The sequence below is a fragment of the Mustela nivalis genome, assembly GCF_964662115.1.
Source record: "Mustela nivalis genome assembly, chromosome: 19".
In the NCBI taxonomy this organism is placed as follows: Eukaryota; Metazoa; Chordata; class Mammalia; order Carnivora; family Mustelidae; genus Mustela; species Mustela nivalis.
Window position 1 is genome coordinate 13,299,838 of NC_139038.1, and position 17,233 is coordinate 13,317,070.

Genomic DNA, 17,233 nt, shown 5'->3' on the forward strand with positions numbered 1-17,233 from the left:
CGCCCATCCCATAACAGGTCTGTAAAGCAGATGGCCCTCGCGTTCTTAGACTCAGTTCCCTGCCCAGGACTGAGCACGAGTGACTTGTCCAAGGCAGTGCCAGGGAGCGCCGGAGTTCAGAAGATGTATTAAGGAGGGTCCGCTGTGTTGCTCACTGCCGCGTCACAAGATCAGAGACGAACGGTGGTGATACTTGGGTGTTTGTGTCAGAAAGAAATCCTCCAAAGACAGTCCGTCCCCCAGTTTGTACGTGAATGAGAGGGGGCCCATGATGGCCGTTTATTTAAGTGGCATCGAAGTTCGTGTAAGTTTCTCTAAGGCCTGTGCTGACTGGACTGCTCCTGCGGGTTTCGAAGGGAAGGTGAGCTTCCCACCTGATTTAGAAACTCATCTTCCGGAGGCCAGAAGGCCGGGCAGACGCCCCTGCAGAGTGCTCAGGGTGCAGTAGACCCGCTTGCAGGGGCGTTAACTGGGCCTGGAGGCCTGGGCCCAGGCTCACGTTCCGACTCCACCATGGACACGCCCTAGAGCCCCCAGCCAACTGGGTGACTTCTCAGAGCCTGTCTTCTCCCCGGTAGAGTGAGCACCGTAATGCCTGTCTCAGAGTCGTGCGTTCACCACAGTACCTGGTCTCGCTCTGTAACCCGCTGTGGTCGTGACGACACCGCTCGGTCCCTGCCCGAGGCATAGAACCCGAAATCATACTCAGAGCTGGAGCCCCCAGAACTCTTCCCCAGCGGGGAGCCGTTAACTGCCCTGAAACAGCCTCTCCCTTTGGGGGACAATGCTATGCCTTTTCAAGGCTTCTTTGTGCCCTTGGACAGTGCCAGGCTAGCTCCAGGCCTGATGAGAAAACCTCCCTTTTTAAGGAGTCCATATGTACTTACCTCTTCCTTTCCCAGCCATAATTTTCGCTTCCCGACGGCAGGATCCATGAAGGGCGGAAGCACAAGCGGTGCATCGACCCCGTGCAGATGAGCTGGGCTGTCTCTCTTCTCCTATAAAGGAAGGCAGCCCCCTCCAATCTGAGGACCCTTCCCAGGCAGGGGAGAGAGACGGCAGGTCACGTGAGGAGGAAGGGCACAAAGTTAGTCAAAAGAGATGCATCCAAAAGTCACTTTTCCAGCCTCCTTCAGTGACTTGGGAGGAACGGAGCTTTGAGTGTCTTGTTCAAGGTTAAGCTCCCTGGGAGCGCAGGGAACCTGGCCAGAGGCTGTGAACTTTGCGCAGAGGGCACCCTCACAATTGCCCTCTGCGCCGTGGCTCACTGCCCTCCCATTACTTGCCTGGCACATGCCCGATTTGGTTGATATTTCCATAATTAATTTATAACAGCAATAACCCCGAGATGAGCCTATTTATAGGTTTGTGCAAGCTGGGTAAGAATATAGATTAAATCTTGGGTCATTAACACACTTCAAGTACTTGGGAGAGTTCTGTGATGGTCAAGTGACGGGGCGGAAGGGCTCCCAGCTCCGATGCCGGGCAGGCCAGGCCGCGAGGCTGTTTCCCTCCGCAGGCGCAGAAACCAGACAGCAGCCCACCGGAAGCGTGGGCCCCTGCCGGCCACCATTGCGGTGTCGTGGGGAAACCTGGTCGTATCACCGTCTCGGGACTCTTCCACTCCCCTCCAAACTTCACCCCCGTCGGCAGTGTTGGCCGGCGGCTGCTGTCCCCACCCGGTGAGGGGCCCCATGCTGTGCCCCTGGGACGAGAACCCACTACCCACCGTGGACAGCTGCCAACTCCCTTCACTTTCTGACGCCTCTGCTCAGAAACCAGCACCCAGAGGCGGTTCCCCTCCTTGCCTTGTCTTTTCCCCTTTTCTCTACCCCCCCACCCTGTCTGTGGCTACCCCGTGACAATGCACCCACGTCCCTTTCTTCCTTCTGAGAGCCTGTGGCCCTGTGGCCCAGAGAGGGAGGCCTTCCCACCAGACGAGTGCCTTCCTTGTTGTTTCTTTTTTCTTTTCTTTTCTTTCTTTCTTTTTTTTTTTTTTTTTTTACTTTTGTTCTAGATTTTTAAATATCAAGCTGGCTACAAGACTCTTAAAATCAAATTACCGTCCGTATAGGCAAAATCATCATAAATGATTACACATGTACACAGATGATGATGAATTTTAGTTGTTTACTTTTTTAATGAATTTACAAACTTTGAGCTCCCTGGAAGTAGAGATTAGATACTATGTCGCCAGACCCTTCCCACAGTACTTGTTGGCATATTATATATAAATACTTGATTAATATTTATTAAATTAAGATGAAAATGAAAATGAAGAGAAAATTTAATTACCCGGTCTACTTTTTTATCTCAGCAGTTAAGTGCAGACAAAAAGGAGGTCACATAAAAATGATGAAAAAATAGTATCTTAGAACAGTCTTTATGGTATATCAGTGCATTTTTTGTGCTCAGGTATCACTATTAACCCAAGTAAGGACCCTTTTTAATGATTTTTTAAAATCTTGACGATGCCCTTTTCACTTCTTTCCTAAATGAACATTAATATAAAGCCATAAAAATTCCCTTAGAGGGTTTTGTGAATTACTGCATCGTAAGATTGGGAAAAGGCCATTTGTAGCCATTTGTTTTATGGAACTTGATTCTGAAACGCAGCATCTCTGACCCTTCAGGGGCATCCCCGGGGCAGGGACCTTTTCTTGAGGACAGTGAGCCCTGGCCCTTCTCCCCAGACCACACCAGTCATGTGCCCCATGCAAGGCACTTCCCAGAGTCAGCGGTGTCAGCCACCAAGCCCTGTCCTCTACGCAGAGCCTAGACACAGCACGGGGGGGAAGGTTTCTACACGTGGGGGAGCTTTTCTCCCACAACGGAGATTGATTTTCGGTTCGCCCGCATAAATCGCGTTTGCCGAATGACTCTTCGGTCATGGAGTTCTTGAAGAAATGATGCCAAAGACGAGACCCCTGGTCTGGGGCATGGGTTTGCAGACTGATTTTACCGGCTGACCATGGGGTGGAAGGCTGATCTGTAAAGCAGAGGTGGGGATTTGAGGGCCCAGAGCCGTCCTGCATCCCCGGGCCAACCCTGAGTCAGCTTGTCACAGCTGGCTTTGGGACACCTTGGGTCTAGAGAGACGGAGAAGACGACGAGGGAGCGAAAGCCCAGGACAGAAGGCCATAAGGAAGGCGATCAGAATCAGAATAGCCCTCTTGCTGGGGCCTTGCCGTGTGCCAGATCCCATGCTAAGTACTGACTCTCCGCCCCAAAACTGTGAGAGTGTGATGTCTGAGGCAGACGGTGGCGTCGGCTACCTGAAAACACTAGGACAAATATATCGGATCGCGTGCTTTCTGGCAATGGGCTGGATTATCGTGACAGGTGTCTTGGTCACCACGGTTGTCTTTGACCTCCACCGCTCTGCGGGAACGGGTGTCTCTCCCGTGAGACCCAGACACGCATAAGTACAGCAGTACGGTTCAGCACGTTTGCACACATACGTGTGCGTACGTGTGTCAGGGAGGACTTCGATCCAGGTGCGTAAGCCAGGTCCTTGCACACACCGAACCGCGCTTCAGTCGCACCCGTGCACCCCCGCAGACGTGCTGTTTTAAGGTTAAGTCAGGGCTTCTCCGAGGTACATGTACGTCAGAAAACAACAGTGAAACGAGGCACGTGACTGAGGTGGCTGGACGCGTGGGCGTTTGCTTCGACAGATCCTAAAGTCACAAAACAGCAAATCCTGGAGGCTCACCTGGGTCTCATCCTCTCTCGTCGTTTTGGGCAAATGCCCGTCTGTCGGAGCCCCCCCGGAGAGGGCTCTGCTTACGTGTTCTCTCTCGCCCCATCACGCCCTGAGCATCTTGGGAAGCCGCAGGTGACCAGGACACCGGGACGAGGTGCTTCTTAGACCTGAGAGGCGCCTGGGCCAGTCCACAGCGCTATACTGTGCCAGGCCCCCCGCGCACAGGGCAGCAGGGCAGGGAACGTGGCAGAAGCTCCGAGAACGTGGTCTAGTTGGGAGACCAGAGACCCAGGGAACCTGGTGAACTCCAGAAGGTGGTGGGAGGGAGCCAGGAGCTCAGAGCTTGGTCTGGAGGAGGAGGAGACATGCAAGTAACCTCCAGGCTGGGGGCCTTTGGGTAGCTCCACTGGGACCGGCAGCCCTCACTGAGGCAGGGGGGCCGCCGAGGAAAGACGGGGACTTGGCAACACGTCCGCTGTTCTCACCGGAACCACACACTTGACGCAGCTCTGAGGTGTGTTTAGGGCAGTGAGGCGGACCGTGCTGCAGGACATCGTGAAGGGAATGCCTCCGACATTTAGAGCCTCCGACATTTGGAGCCTTTAAAATATTTTGGAGCAAAGAAAGGACACAAGGGGAACAGTTCACAGAAATCTGACGGCCCCTGAGAGATGTGCCGGGTGGCAGATTGGCTCAGAGAGCGCGGTGTGAGGGGAGAGCCCGGGAGCCAGTCTGTCTTCTGGAGCCTTCACCGAGGGAGACCCAAGTTTGTTCTCTCATCCGACAGGCATTTTTTCTGACGTGAGTAAAGGCCACATCACGCGTTCACGGTCACAGCGAGCTTACGACAGCCAGCCACCCAGCGGGGATTTCTCTTGAAGTGTCCTGACTTTCCCACAAGGCTGGTGCTGCCCGAGTCCGGGGCTTGGGCCTGCCGGGCCTTCCCCACCTCGTCCTCAGAGCCAACACCTGCCCTCTGGGTCCAGCACGCACCTCTCACACCGGCCCGTTTAACAGAGCCGGGCCTGTTGCCGACCCCCAGATATTTAATTTGTAAACACTTAATAAAGCGCTGTCGGTGGGTCGGCTCGTCTTTTCTGTCGGCCGCATCAAAATCGATACGTCCCCTGGGTGTTCCGCCGTGATTGTCTGGGCTGGGGAATCTAATAGGATTAAGTGTTTGGGGTCCTATCTGACGCCACAGTCCACAGCCCTAGTTAGATGAGGTTAAAGACTGGCTTGCCATTGTGAAGGCGCGATTGCTTAGGGGTCTGAAAAATCATTAAAGCTTGTCCTCTTAAACGTTGATTGTTCCCTGGTGATTTATTGACAAAACACAAAAAAGTGCTCTATACTGCACTCTAATTATATGTATGAGGCCATAAGATCTCATGGGAAATTAAATAAAATTTACAGCTTGATGGTTTTATGCTCCTGGGAGACATACCTTCTTAATAAGATCTTATAGCTGGGAATATTTATGAGGTTAAAGTCCGTAGGCTTGAGCAAAGACCTAACCTTTCCCTAGGAGGGGAGACGGGGGTGCGTTTTGATTTCTTTGAAGATAAATGATTGTAGTGAAATTTCAGGGATTTAGGAGGAAATGCTCAGCGAGACACAGGAAGCGTTCCTCCCCGAGACCTCTGGAGGGCAAAGCCGTGAGGGCACGGGGCTTACTGGGACCCTGGATCGCACGTCCGGCTCCGGTCACCCTATCCTGCACCTCTGGGGCATCAAGTCCTCCTAAACCCACGTGACGGTCTCATCCCAGAAGCCCCCGCGGTGGTCTGAGAGGGAGAGAAGACGCTAGCTGAGGGCAATTAGCAAAGAGGTCAAGGAAGGGGAGAGAATGGGGTGCGGGCGGTGCAGGCGCAGAGGAGAGACACAGAAATAGAGCACATGCGTGAGAGTCACACGGCCCCCGGAAAGCAGACTCTCCGATCCAGACAGCCCCTGGGCCGTCCCTGCAGCCTGTGGACATTGGCTGTCTTTCTTAAATCACCTGCTCTTTGCAACCAGGGGCTGGGCCCTCAGCCCACAAGATGACAGGATGCCATTCTGGACGAAGAATCAGAACCTGTCTGGGGGAGGGGTGGGGGTTGGGGAGAGCCTCTGCAGATCGTGTAGACACGCACCTTGGCTCGGACTCGCGTGTTTTCCCAGGTGCAGACCTCAACCGTCCCGGTGACCGTGGTTGCTCCTGTCCCAAGTCTACGTAGGTCCCGCGAAGGTCTGTGCTTTAAAATGGGTCTCGACAGGAGCCAAGGGTGTCCTTTCTGCTACCCGGCCCCCATTTCTGCTTTTCTCGCCCAATAGTTCTGAAGTGGCAGAAGGGGAAGGTAAACAGACAGATGGACAGGCGGACAGACAGATACATCTACGCCGTCATTCTTAAGTATAGCATTACACTTCCCTCCAGTCAAAGAGGGACCAGTACGTGGAACTCATGTTAGGGCCCTGTCACGTGTGGTCTGTTTTTCTGCGGTTGTTTAATAAGAATTTTTGTATACGAGGTTCTGCGTGGCCTCTCCGTGGTGTGTGAGAAGGACCGTGACTGCGGGGGCGGGGGGGAGTTGGGGAAGCTCCCAGGGGTCAGGAGAGACGGGCACACCGTCCGCCTGGGGCCCCCCTGACTTTGGGATCTTGGCAGCCGCCTTTCCCATCGAGGGCAGGTTATGACCGTGTTGTCCTCCGTGCTCTGACTTATTTAGGAGAGGCAGGGCGCGCCTCCCCCTGCTTACAGCCCCGGCCTGTGCTCACGTGAACCGCAGAGCGCTGTTCCGTGAAGACGGGCTTGTACCGAGCTCAGCTGCGCGGCCATGCACGGCGCCGAGAGCCCCCTTATTCTGATCGCGGTGGCCGCGCCCCGGTCCTTCCCGTCTCCACGATCATCCAAAACAAAACAAAAGGAAAAGAAAATAGACTCAGAATGGCCACGACTTAGATCTGAGTTAGAGGCCGCCTTCCATCCCCAGCCGCGGTGGGTTTTCCGAAGCGAGGGGAAGAGCGCGGCTCAGCGCGGACTGGAGGGAGCCACGTGGCTCCGAGCCGGGCCTGCTGGTTCTCGCCTGTCACCGCATCCCGCTCCCCGGGACCGGGTTCCTCAGCTGGACGATGAAGGGCTCAGGCTACGTGATTTTAGGGTCCCTCTCAGCTCTAAGTACGGCTCTAGGATTTATGCAGGAGAACGGCATTTCGCTCTCTGCCCTGCTTTAGCCGACTGAGCGGGAGTGTGACGGGCGGACGTCAGCGGAGACGCAGCCGGCTCAAGCCCCGGGTCTCAGATAAAAGGAGAAAAAAACACCTTATTGCAGATGGCTACGTTCCCCTGATAAGCAGCAAGTGAGAAATCCCTGATTTAATTTAAATATGATATTTCTGTCCTGATTAATTTAAAGCATGTATATGATAATGTATCCTTTTTTGTCTAGTGTCCGTCCTGGAGGGAAAGGAAAGCCTGGCGGTGCAGCAGAGGGGCAGAGGTTTGGGCGCTTTTTAATAAAGATGAATATCCCCCAAAATGCTCGAATTATATGGAAGTAAGATTTGTTGCAAGTTGCAAATCAAAGCCTGGAATGTCACTTATCTCCTAATGATACTTCTACACAGATTATTAATTTCATTTTAGGAGCCCAATGAATGTTATATTTTATGACATTGATTAAACATCTTGCTGCCATCTACCAATCCATCCTTTTCGTTTGCAAAAATCCATATCGGAATTGAACAAAAACAGCTCATAAATTCGTATTTTCCAGCCCGGCAGAGTTGACTGGCCTCCCCACTTTTGCTTACCACCGGACCCGTCCTGAACTCTGGGCTTGCGCCATTTTCCTTCTCGGAAAGGCAGGACTTTCTAGACCGACCTTGTGCATTAGGACGGCGGGATGTCTTTGGAAGAGCGTGTGTGGCTCCTCGAACCGCGGAGCCTCGGGGTGGGGGTGGGGGTGGGGGCGTGGGGTGGCCGGGCCGGGCCCTGACTGGAGTCGGGGCCTCTTCCCTTCTGCTTCCCAGACGAGCCTGCCGTGTACACGTCCGGGGATGACGACAGCCTCCGCTGGTTGGTCACAGTGCCGTGGTGGGGAGGCAGGAGGTAAAAGGTGGGGAGACCGTCCCACCCTTCAGAGGGAAGCAGTGCCCGGGAAAGATTTAAGGCCAGTAAAGAAGAGAACAGGATCATGGGTTCAGGATCATCCGCGGCCCTTTAGCAAAGGTTTCGGATGCCTCTTCTGAAAGCCGAGAGAAAGGGCTTTAGACGGTTGGTGCCCTGGGTTACTATTCGTGTACCTTCACCAGTGCAAGTCCCGCTGCTTCCTCCCGACTCAGCCCTGTGTTTCCCCGAAGCCACGGAGGGCTTCTCCACCAGCAGCGGCTCCGTCAGAGACGCCTTTTGTCCCCACAGCTTTTTTCCTCCCCGTTGGTGTCATTTCTGTCCGGAGAGGTGGCGCTGGCACGGAAATCTCCACGTCAGGGTGAGCTGCAGCCGCCTCAGAGACATGTTCTGGGACTGAGATTCAGGATTCCGGGGGAGCCCCCAGAGGCTGCCGCGTCTCGAAGACCTCACCTTGCAGAGGCTTGGGGGGGCCGGGGCTGGGGGGAGGAGCAGGAGGCCTGGTGAGGAGGTCGGTGTCCCTGGAGGCTGGAAGGGAAGCCAGCGCCGTGTGCTCGGGAAGGCTGCCGGGCCCAGCAGAACACGGGGCGGGGGCAGGCCGACGGCGGACCCTGCTAGGACTCGCATCCCGGCTCTCCCTGTGCCCTCGGGGCACTCACCGGGCTCAGCTCCGCCTCGGTTTCCTCACCCGTAGAGCCCGTCACAGGGGGGCCTCGGGGCGGCGGACTGAGCCAGCAGTGACAGATGTGACGTGCTTAGCACAGCGCCAGGCCCCAGTTAGCGCCTGATAGATGTGACCCGTGGTCGGGCGTCCGGATGGTCGTATCGGCGCCGGGGCCTTTCTCATCGGTGGTGGCTTTTTGGTTTTCTGTCCGTGTTGTTGTTTCTGCATTCCCCACCCCACCCCCCACAAATAAATAAATTAATACCTAACAAGTCGAGTGGCATCACTTAAAAAGCCAGAGTGGGCAGTACCTGGTCCCGGCTCTGCAGGGCCTCTCGCTGTGGGTGTGGTGACAGGCTGGTTTCCAGGGACGGAGGGTCGTTAAGCGCGGCGGGCGGGCGGGCGGCGACAGCCGCTCTGTGTCTGGGGGCTGCACGCGGGGGCAGGAGCGTTGGGGAGGACAGAGGCTGGGGAGCGAAGCCTTTCTCCATCGCGCTGCGAAAGGTTCCCAAGTGCCCTGCTTTGCCCCCCTTTGGGGGCTCCTTGCCCTCCCATCCCCCTCCCTCCCGGCCGCCCCCCCACCCCGCAGCCCTGCGGAGAGTGCGCGGCCCGGGGATGCTGCATAAAGGGAAAATATGGCATGTTTACAGAGAGAATTTTCAAGAAGTGTTAATTTAATATGCTAAAGTGTTCCCTTCAGCATTTTACCTTTCTTGTTGTTTTCACAAAACAGCCAAGACTAAATAATGAGCCCGGGGCTGTGCCCTTCGGTGGCCCGATAGCTCATTACCCACGAGCGGCCTCCATCTGCCCTCATGGCTGCACGGGGAGCCATTACGATTATGATGGAAATCTCAGAAGCCATTACCAAGATGCAACCGAGGGCCTACTGCAGACAGCCTAATGGACTAATTTGTAATTGGGAGAGGGAAATGAGTTAGCGGGCTGGGGCCGGTTTTGATGAGCGTGGAAGTGCGCATGCTAAATGTGATAGATGAATAGGAATGTGTGTTTGCGCAGGAGGCTCGACAAGGCTTTCCATCTCTCCTGGGGCGCGGAGGCGTGCTGGCGAGCCGCGAGGAGCGAGGGGGAAGGGCTCAGGGGAGGCGAGCGGGATTCAAGGAGAGTAGCTAAGGATAAATCGGTGAGGAAGACGAATGGCAGTAAAACCCGAGGAAACGACTGCATCTGCCATGAAAGTAGTAATTAGGAGGCATTTGGCGTGCGTGTCTTTAACCGTTAAAATAGGGCCGAGGAGGAGCCCTGGTGCTCCTTGCGGGGAACGGACGGCTGGCGTGGTGATGTTCGAGAGGGAAGGGGCCTCGTGGAGGGCTCACGCCCTTGGACCTCATGGTCTGCACCCACTCTGCCCGCCTGAAGCAGAGCTCAGCCCCCGAGACACCCCGAGAGCCCTCTCCCCCGAGCGCGGCTGCCCACCGGCCTTGGGAAGGCCCTGCAGGCCCCAAGGCAGCTTTTGAGCAAGGGGAGGAGCCCTGGGTATGGGTGCCAGACCCCTGTGCGTCCACACCGTGTGCGTCCGGACCCCGTGCATCCGGACCCTCGCGCATCCGGACCCTCGTGCATCCAGACCCTCGCGCATCCAGACCTTCGCGCATCCGGACCCCGTGCATCTGGGCCAGAGGCTTCTGGTCTTAAAGGGCTGCGGAGTCCCCTCATAAGCCCTCTGCCTTGCTCTTCATCTCCAGGCCGAGGAGGGCTGGGTGCAGATACGGCTACAGGCGCCCAGGGGTCTGACTTCTGGAAACTGCCAGGGCCTCTCTTAGTAGGTCGGCTCCCAACAGCGCAGCAGCCCGGCTGAGAGAGCGCCCCAGATGTTCCTTCTCACACGGAGGTCCCCCACTCCCCGCCTCCATCGGTCTGAGACCACCCCTGCTTAGCCTGCTGTTTTCTTTGCCCTGGCGGTGCTCCTCGCTTCTCTTTGCCTAACCTCCGAGCCCTGGCGGTGGTTCTTTCCTAGGTCAGACCTTTGCATCCCCAAACCTGCTGCTCGAGGCCTTCCTGTGTCCCTTTCTCCCAGCGACCTGCTGTCCTCAGCACTTTCGGTGGATCTCACTTGTCCTCTTGGGGCAGCCTGATGGAAGCCTCGGGGTCGTCTTCCCTCTCGGGATTCTTGCTGCTCCCAGACATTCTAATCCCTTTGCCGAGGAGGACCTTTTAGTTTTCTAAATAGCCTGGTGGGGAGAACATAGTCATTCAGGGAAGAAGGAGGCACTGGAACTAATTAATTGGGCCCCAGCCCAGGGCTTCCCGAAGTGAGAGACCAAACTAGCAGACTCCTACCCTCCCTCCCACCTCTGTCCCAGGGGTGCCCTTTTCCCATAACATTCCCAAGTCCATAGGAAGAACTCCCATTTTCACCAACCACCAGAAGATAAGATTCCTAATTAACTCCCTAAGGGGATGATGATAGTCCTGTTCAGCAGAAGTTCATTGGCAGCCCATTCGATTGATGACGTGATCGATCGGCCCCACCTACTTTGAAAATGTATGCGATGAAATCAACAAAAAGCACAGATACCAATATTGAGACCCAAAACAACTCAGTCTGGGAGAAACCAGTTAATCGAGGAGAGGTTGAGAAACATTACCAGATATTACAAGTTTAAAGAAAGTTATTGGAAAAGCACAAATGCATCTTCCTCGCAGTCATAGGAAAGGGGCAGCTGGACGAGCGCCTTTGATCACTAATAGGAGCTCATTGGTGTACTGGGAGAAACGGACTTCTTCCCATCCGTTGTTGGCTCTTAAGTAGACCTTGGTTCTACCAGTGCATCAATGCCACTGAAACCGAGGGCCCCGTTAGACATCCCCATCAATGGGATAAGAGCTTGAGACTCTGTGTAGAAATGTTGCTTAGTTATCCTTTCATGAAAGGTCTACAGTTTGTCAGCCCTGGACTAGGCCCTGGCGAGACTGTAGAACTCAGCCTCCCATTCTAGTGGGGCACACCTGTACTCAGGTAACTGGTTTAGTTACATAGACGGTAACAGCAGGTTTAGAAATCATACAAGAAGAAGTCATTAACCCCTTAACAAATACTCACTGAGTGCGTGATGTGGCGTAGACACGAGACTAATCGTTGGAGACACAGTGTTAAATAAGTGGCCGTGGCCCCGTCCTCATGAAGCTTATGGTCTAATTCCAACTGAAGGGAAGGGAGGCTCTGGGGAGTGGTGGTGGTAGAGACGCATTTGATCTGCCTTTCAAGTTAGAAGGAGTTCATTAGAAATCAACAGCAACGAGATATCCAGAAAGATGGCAAATATTTGGAAACTAAGCAACATATTTCTAAATATAGGTCAAAGAGAAAGTTACAAGAAAAATTAGAAAATATTTTGAACTAGATGATATTAAAATTTTGCATATTAAAATTTGTGGGTCGCAGCTAAAATAGTGCTGAGAGAGGAATTAATAGTTTTAAATGCTTATATCAGAATAGAAGAAAGGCCTAGAATCAATGACCCAGATTCCTCCATGAGAAACTAGGGCAAGAAGACATAAATAAAACCAAATTAAGAAAAAGGAAGGAAATAATAAAGAAAATAGCAGATATTATTGAAACAGAAAGCAGGTGATAGAGAAAAATTAAGGCAGAAATTGGTTCTTCAAAGGGGTACCTGGCTGGCTCAGTCAGTAGAGCACGTGAGTCTTGATCTCAGGGTTTTGAGTTCAAGCCCATGTTGGATATAGAGATTACTTAAAAATAAAATCTTAAAATCTGATCCTTAGGAAGGATCAATAAAATTGAGAAACCCTTAGCTATAATGAACAAGGGGGAAAAACACACAAATACCAAAAGATCAAGAATGAGAAAGTTATTATCAGTACAGATCTTACAGACCTTAAAAGGATAGACCTTAAAAGGGCAGGAGTTCAACAAGCAAAGGAGAAGAACATGAACTTTAACTGGAATTTTTAGTTACGTGTGCATTTTGGGGGATGCCAGGAAAGGCAAAAAAAGATTGCTTGCGACCAGGTTCCGACCAGCGTTGTCACTCCGTACAGCGACCCAGGGCCCATGGTTAGTGCCTTTTACCAACACAGTCCTCAACATATGACCAGTAGAAGCCAAACTGAGGGCAGGTCACTACGTGGGCCATAATACCCCACACTCAGGGCACCTAAATTTCCTCAGAACACTTCTGGACACGGACCAAAAAGTAAAAGTAATGGGTCTGTGTCTGCAGCCCCCAAAATATGACCATTATTTCTCCTGTCCCAACCTTCTGGCTCCTCATCGGTCCCTGATCAGAAGTGATCGTGACACCACCCTTGCCGCATTTCATAGACTTCGGAAAATGGAGCTGGTTTTCCGGATGAGCCTGACGGCTGACCCCACAAGATGCTCACCAGAGCCCAGCGGCTCCGCACGGCTGGCAGGTGGGCAGGAGCCCACGGGGCCCGTCCTTAGGTCAGCCTCCTAAGAGACGAGAGTTGGCGGGATGGGCAGGCTCCCACCCACCAGCGACAGCACTGGCACCTGTCAGCGTGAGAATGTAGACAAGGCCCTACATCTGAACTTCCCCCACCGCTCAGGCTTTTGCTGACCCCGAGTTCCTGGCTCCTCTTTGCTGTTCCTGGTGGAACCGAAGCTCCCTTGCTGTCTCTCGTCTGACCCCGCGTTCCTCCGGGAGGCAGTATCTCACGCAGTGCTTCGGAGATCTCAGAATGGGTCCTGAAGCACCGGAAGTGCTGGAAGTGTTTCCAAATCACAAGCTTGGTTGGGGGAGCCTTTGGCCTTCTGCGGCCCTTGTCTTCCTCAGGCTCACTACCCTGGTATCCCCATTTGGGTGGGCGGCTCCTCCCCGCTGTCCCTCCCAGGATAGACCCAAGCACCGCACTTCCTGCAGGCATCCTAGGTCAAACAGCAGGTTAGGCCTAGGAGTCCTTGCCCTGCGGGGGCTGCCGGATGCCGGCGCTCAGTTGACTCCTGGCGTTCTCCAAGCTTCTGAGACCCTTTACTTAAGGAACTGGAAGCTTTCATCTCCCCTAAAATAGTCTTTGCGCTGATGCAGCCACTCGGCTCGCTGGGTACCTGGTCTTCCCTGGTCGTTCATTTTCTGACCGTAGTGCAGGCAAGAGAGGACGGAAACCCGGAGCCAGGGGACAGGGAAGAGGAGGGAGGAACGGGGCTCTGCCCTCGCGTGGGGAATCCCGTTGAGCTGGGTGAGTGTGACCTCGGGTTCCGGTGACTTATGTTAGTTTTTTAGAACATGCTTGCATGTGGCATCTTACCCTATCTATCCTTACCACGTGTCTAGGAATTAGATTTTGGCCTAAGCAGCTATTTTCTTTAGTAACGAAAAGCTGAAGGCCCCGCAGGCCAAAGATCTCACTCAAGGTCACACAACTCCTCTCAGACAAGGGCGGAGACCAAAGCCCAGAGGCGCCCCCTCCCCGGGCTCTCCACAGGGGCCACTTGAGGAAAGTCACGGTGAACTACTGTCGGAGTGACCAGCGCGGCTCCCTCTTGGCAGGAGGACGGGCCTTGGCTTGGAGCAAGACCAACGCAGAGCAGCCCGGGGCGCCCTCAGGTTGCGGGTGAAACTCTGGGAGGGAAGTGCAGTGTCCTCAATGGGTGGCCCTCTGTTGGGTGTTTCTGAGCGAGTGTTGATCTCTCATACTGGATTTAATGAATAAATTATAATAACTTTTGCATTTTTATCCAAGTTGTGCATGTTTACTTGCCCTCCCCACATAATTTCTCTCTCCTGGTTTTTCCTACTATATTTCTTTCCGTGCCGCTGAATATTTATATATATATATTTTAAAAGCTTGTTCTTAGTGATTGCTGATAAAGATGCACACCTCCTTGTGCTCTGTTTATAAGTGTTTCTGCTCAGAGCCAGGAACTCGGGGAAGAGTGTCTGGAAGAAAGTAATTCAGACGTTCCAGGGGAGGTTACTTACTCTTTCCAGGAGCCGAGAAAGGGTATAAAGAGGCCTGTGGCCGTCGGTGGTGTGTGAAGGACTCGATCGTGTCTCATGGGTCTGTTTAGAGCCTTGCGTCCAGGAGCCCCTTCGGTGCATCAGTGGGGGTTCGGTGGCTGACGGGCTGGTGGTCACATGGATGGCTGGACGGATAGCGCCGAGGCCTTGCACGCCGACCTTCCGTGGGTCGCGGTGGGAAGGGGACTTCTCAACTGACTCTCCCTCTAGATGCCGCTGCAGTGTTTTCCCTCACATTCAGTCTGCCCGGTTCACGGGATTTCTTTCTGTTCTTAGTGGGGAAGGGCTACCTCTGTAATTTGTTGAGGAGCATACCTCCCGCTCCCCACAAAGTGCTCCATCAACATAAATGTGATTACGGAGCCGGAGCAGACTTTGGGAGGAAGGTTAACAAAACCTAAGAGTTAGCTTGGATGTGACTTCTAATTTACAATCTTCAGTTTTCTACTATTTCTACTAGTTTGCCAAAAAAACTTTCTTGGAAGGTCTGCTAAATTTTTTTGAAAAAGGGTATTTATTGTACGTTGTATAATAATATATTAAGCACTGTTATTACTAGGGTGTTTTTAGGGCAAGAGAACGGTATTTAGATGTAAGATATAGTTCTAAGCAATTAAATAAAATCCACTGACCACAAAAAAAGAAAAAAGAAAGAAAAAAGAAAAGTGAGATGATAGAGCAGGAGAAGAAGTCGTCTGTCTTTGCCAAGAACGTCAGCCACGAAAATAGTACGGATTTATGTGCAGCAAATCCTGAGGTTAAGATTTTCAATAAATAAGTGAAAAGGATGACATGATTTGAAACCAGCTTCAGCTTTGAGTGAGGCATTCAAAACTCGGAACGAAACGGGCCTCTTCACTCTCGGGCAGACCTTTGCAGCCGGCCCCCTGTTCCCACCAGGGGCACTTCGGTTGAGGACAGGAGAAGTCCTTGCCAAGGAGCACGGACTTAAACCGTGCTTAAACCGCCAGTGGTTTTCCAAGAAACAAAGGCCGAATTGGGAAATCTTGGTAATCTTTCCTTTCAGAGTCCAGGTTTGGATTCTATTTTTTTTTTCCCCCAAAAAATCACTTTTGTTTTATGAATAATCAGACTCCAGCGGAGCGTTCTGTCTTCTCTTCGCTCTCAGAAAGCGTAGCGGATCTCAGTTTGACTCAGCCAAAACGGCTCTATAAAGAGCTCCTTGTTTGGGACCCACGGCAAGGAGAAGCCCAGAATCTGGCCGATGAGAGCGGTGATCAGAGGGAGGAGGCTAGTCTGGACCGGACCTGACTTTCTTCCTCGTCTCCCAAGTTCCCCGTGTTCCCACCGCCCGCCCTTGACCCCGTCAGCGCCCACCGGCTGCCGTTTTCTCTCTCTCTGCCGCCTCCAGCTCAAGTCCACTTACAGGCACAACTGGAGGCCTCCGTAGGCCTCGCAGAGACTTACTGCGTAGCAGGAACTTCACTCAACTTCCCAATTGGATTTTTTTTTAGTCTCGAAAATCAAACAAAGTTCAAAAAGTAAACATCACAGGTTGACATCCCAGCCGAAAGCAGAGGAAAAATGTCTCATGTTAAATTTTTTGGCACCTAACAGAATTTATGAGCATTTTCTATGTTTTCATTTTTTCCCCCAGTCACTGTTATTCCTCACCCCCCAGAGTTAGGTGTGGAGAGATTATGTTGGCCGGTTTCCATGGTGACACCGAAGAAAGTAATTTTTTAAAGTCGCTTTCTACTGTGTTATTTCACATGCATGAAACGTCAACACCGATGCTGTGTGGCTGTTGCCCCGAAACGTAAAGACGTATAAATGGTTCGAGTATTTTATATAAATAGACAAGTGGGGGTGGTATTTTCCTTGGTCCCCTGCCGACCCTAGTACAAAAGTCGCTCAGTCACCGGGCACCTGGGAGGGAGCGAGGGAACAGTTCTGCCCAGTGTTCAGCAGCCTCTCCCCTATGAATAACCACTAAAAAAACACACACACAGAGCTCGGGCTGAAAGTCCACCCGGCCAACTAAGCTAGGGACCAGATGAAAAGTTCCCTCTGGGGCTCGGAGCTCAAACAACCAGAATTTTAAAACCTTAATCTCTGACTTGAGTCGAACTCACTCGGTCAAGTCCTATAAGTACCTCCTTCTGTAAGGAGCCATCTAGAACCTTCCTGCCCCAAGGAACGTTCCATTGCCTCCAGCCTCTCCTAGAGATGAGGTCGGGGGACGTCTTCAGCTTTAGCCACACAAGTGTGGAAAGGCTCTTGTGTCTTCTCTTGCCGCCTCAGCGCAAAGCCCGTGAAAACACACACACACGCACAGGCACTTTCTTGATGCTTTTGACGGGGGCTTTCTGCCGTCTGTGGCAAGCCACATGCTGGGAGTGGGAGGGAAGGGTGAGTTAGTGCCTCGTTTCCCTGACCTGTAACCATGGCTGGGTATACTTGTGGCACTGTGTAGCTGAGAATGCTTGGTTTTTGGAAGAGTCGGATGGAAAGCGCTGCCTTATCTTTGAAGAACCGTATCGTCTTGCGTGTGGAGAGTGCAGTGAACTTTTCCAAGTTCTCTCCCACGTGTTATTTTTTTTTCACGCTTTCTCAGAATCCTGGAAGATCGCTTTTCTTGGCCGTCGCCTTGTTTCAGAACAGCGAGGACAGAAGTTTGGGTTGCCCACCACGCTGGGGACAGAGCGGAGTCGGGAACCGAGGACCCGTGCGTGCTCCACCCCCTCCCAGGCTCGTTACTCATCCTGCCGCTGGCGTTTTCCACGCAGCCAGTGTTCTCGGTCCGGAGGGGAGGAAGGACA

General features: G+C 53.0%; 1 protein-coding gene across 8 annotated transcripts in view; it reads left to right on the forward strand.

The window, feature by feature from the left end:
- Positions 1 to 17,233, forward strand: part of AUTS2 (activator of transcription and developmental regulator AUTS2) — a 1,064,271-nt gene that overhangs the window by 795,958 nt on the left and 251,080 nt on the right. The window lies entirely within an intron of this gene.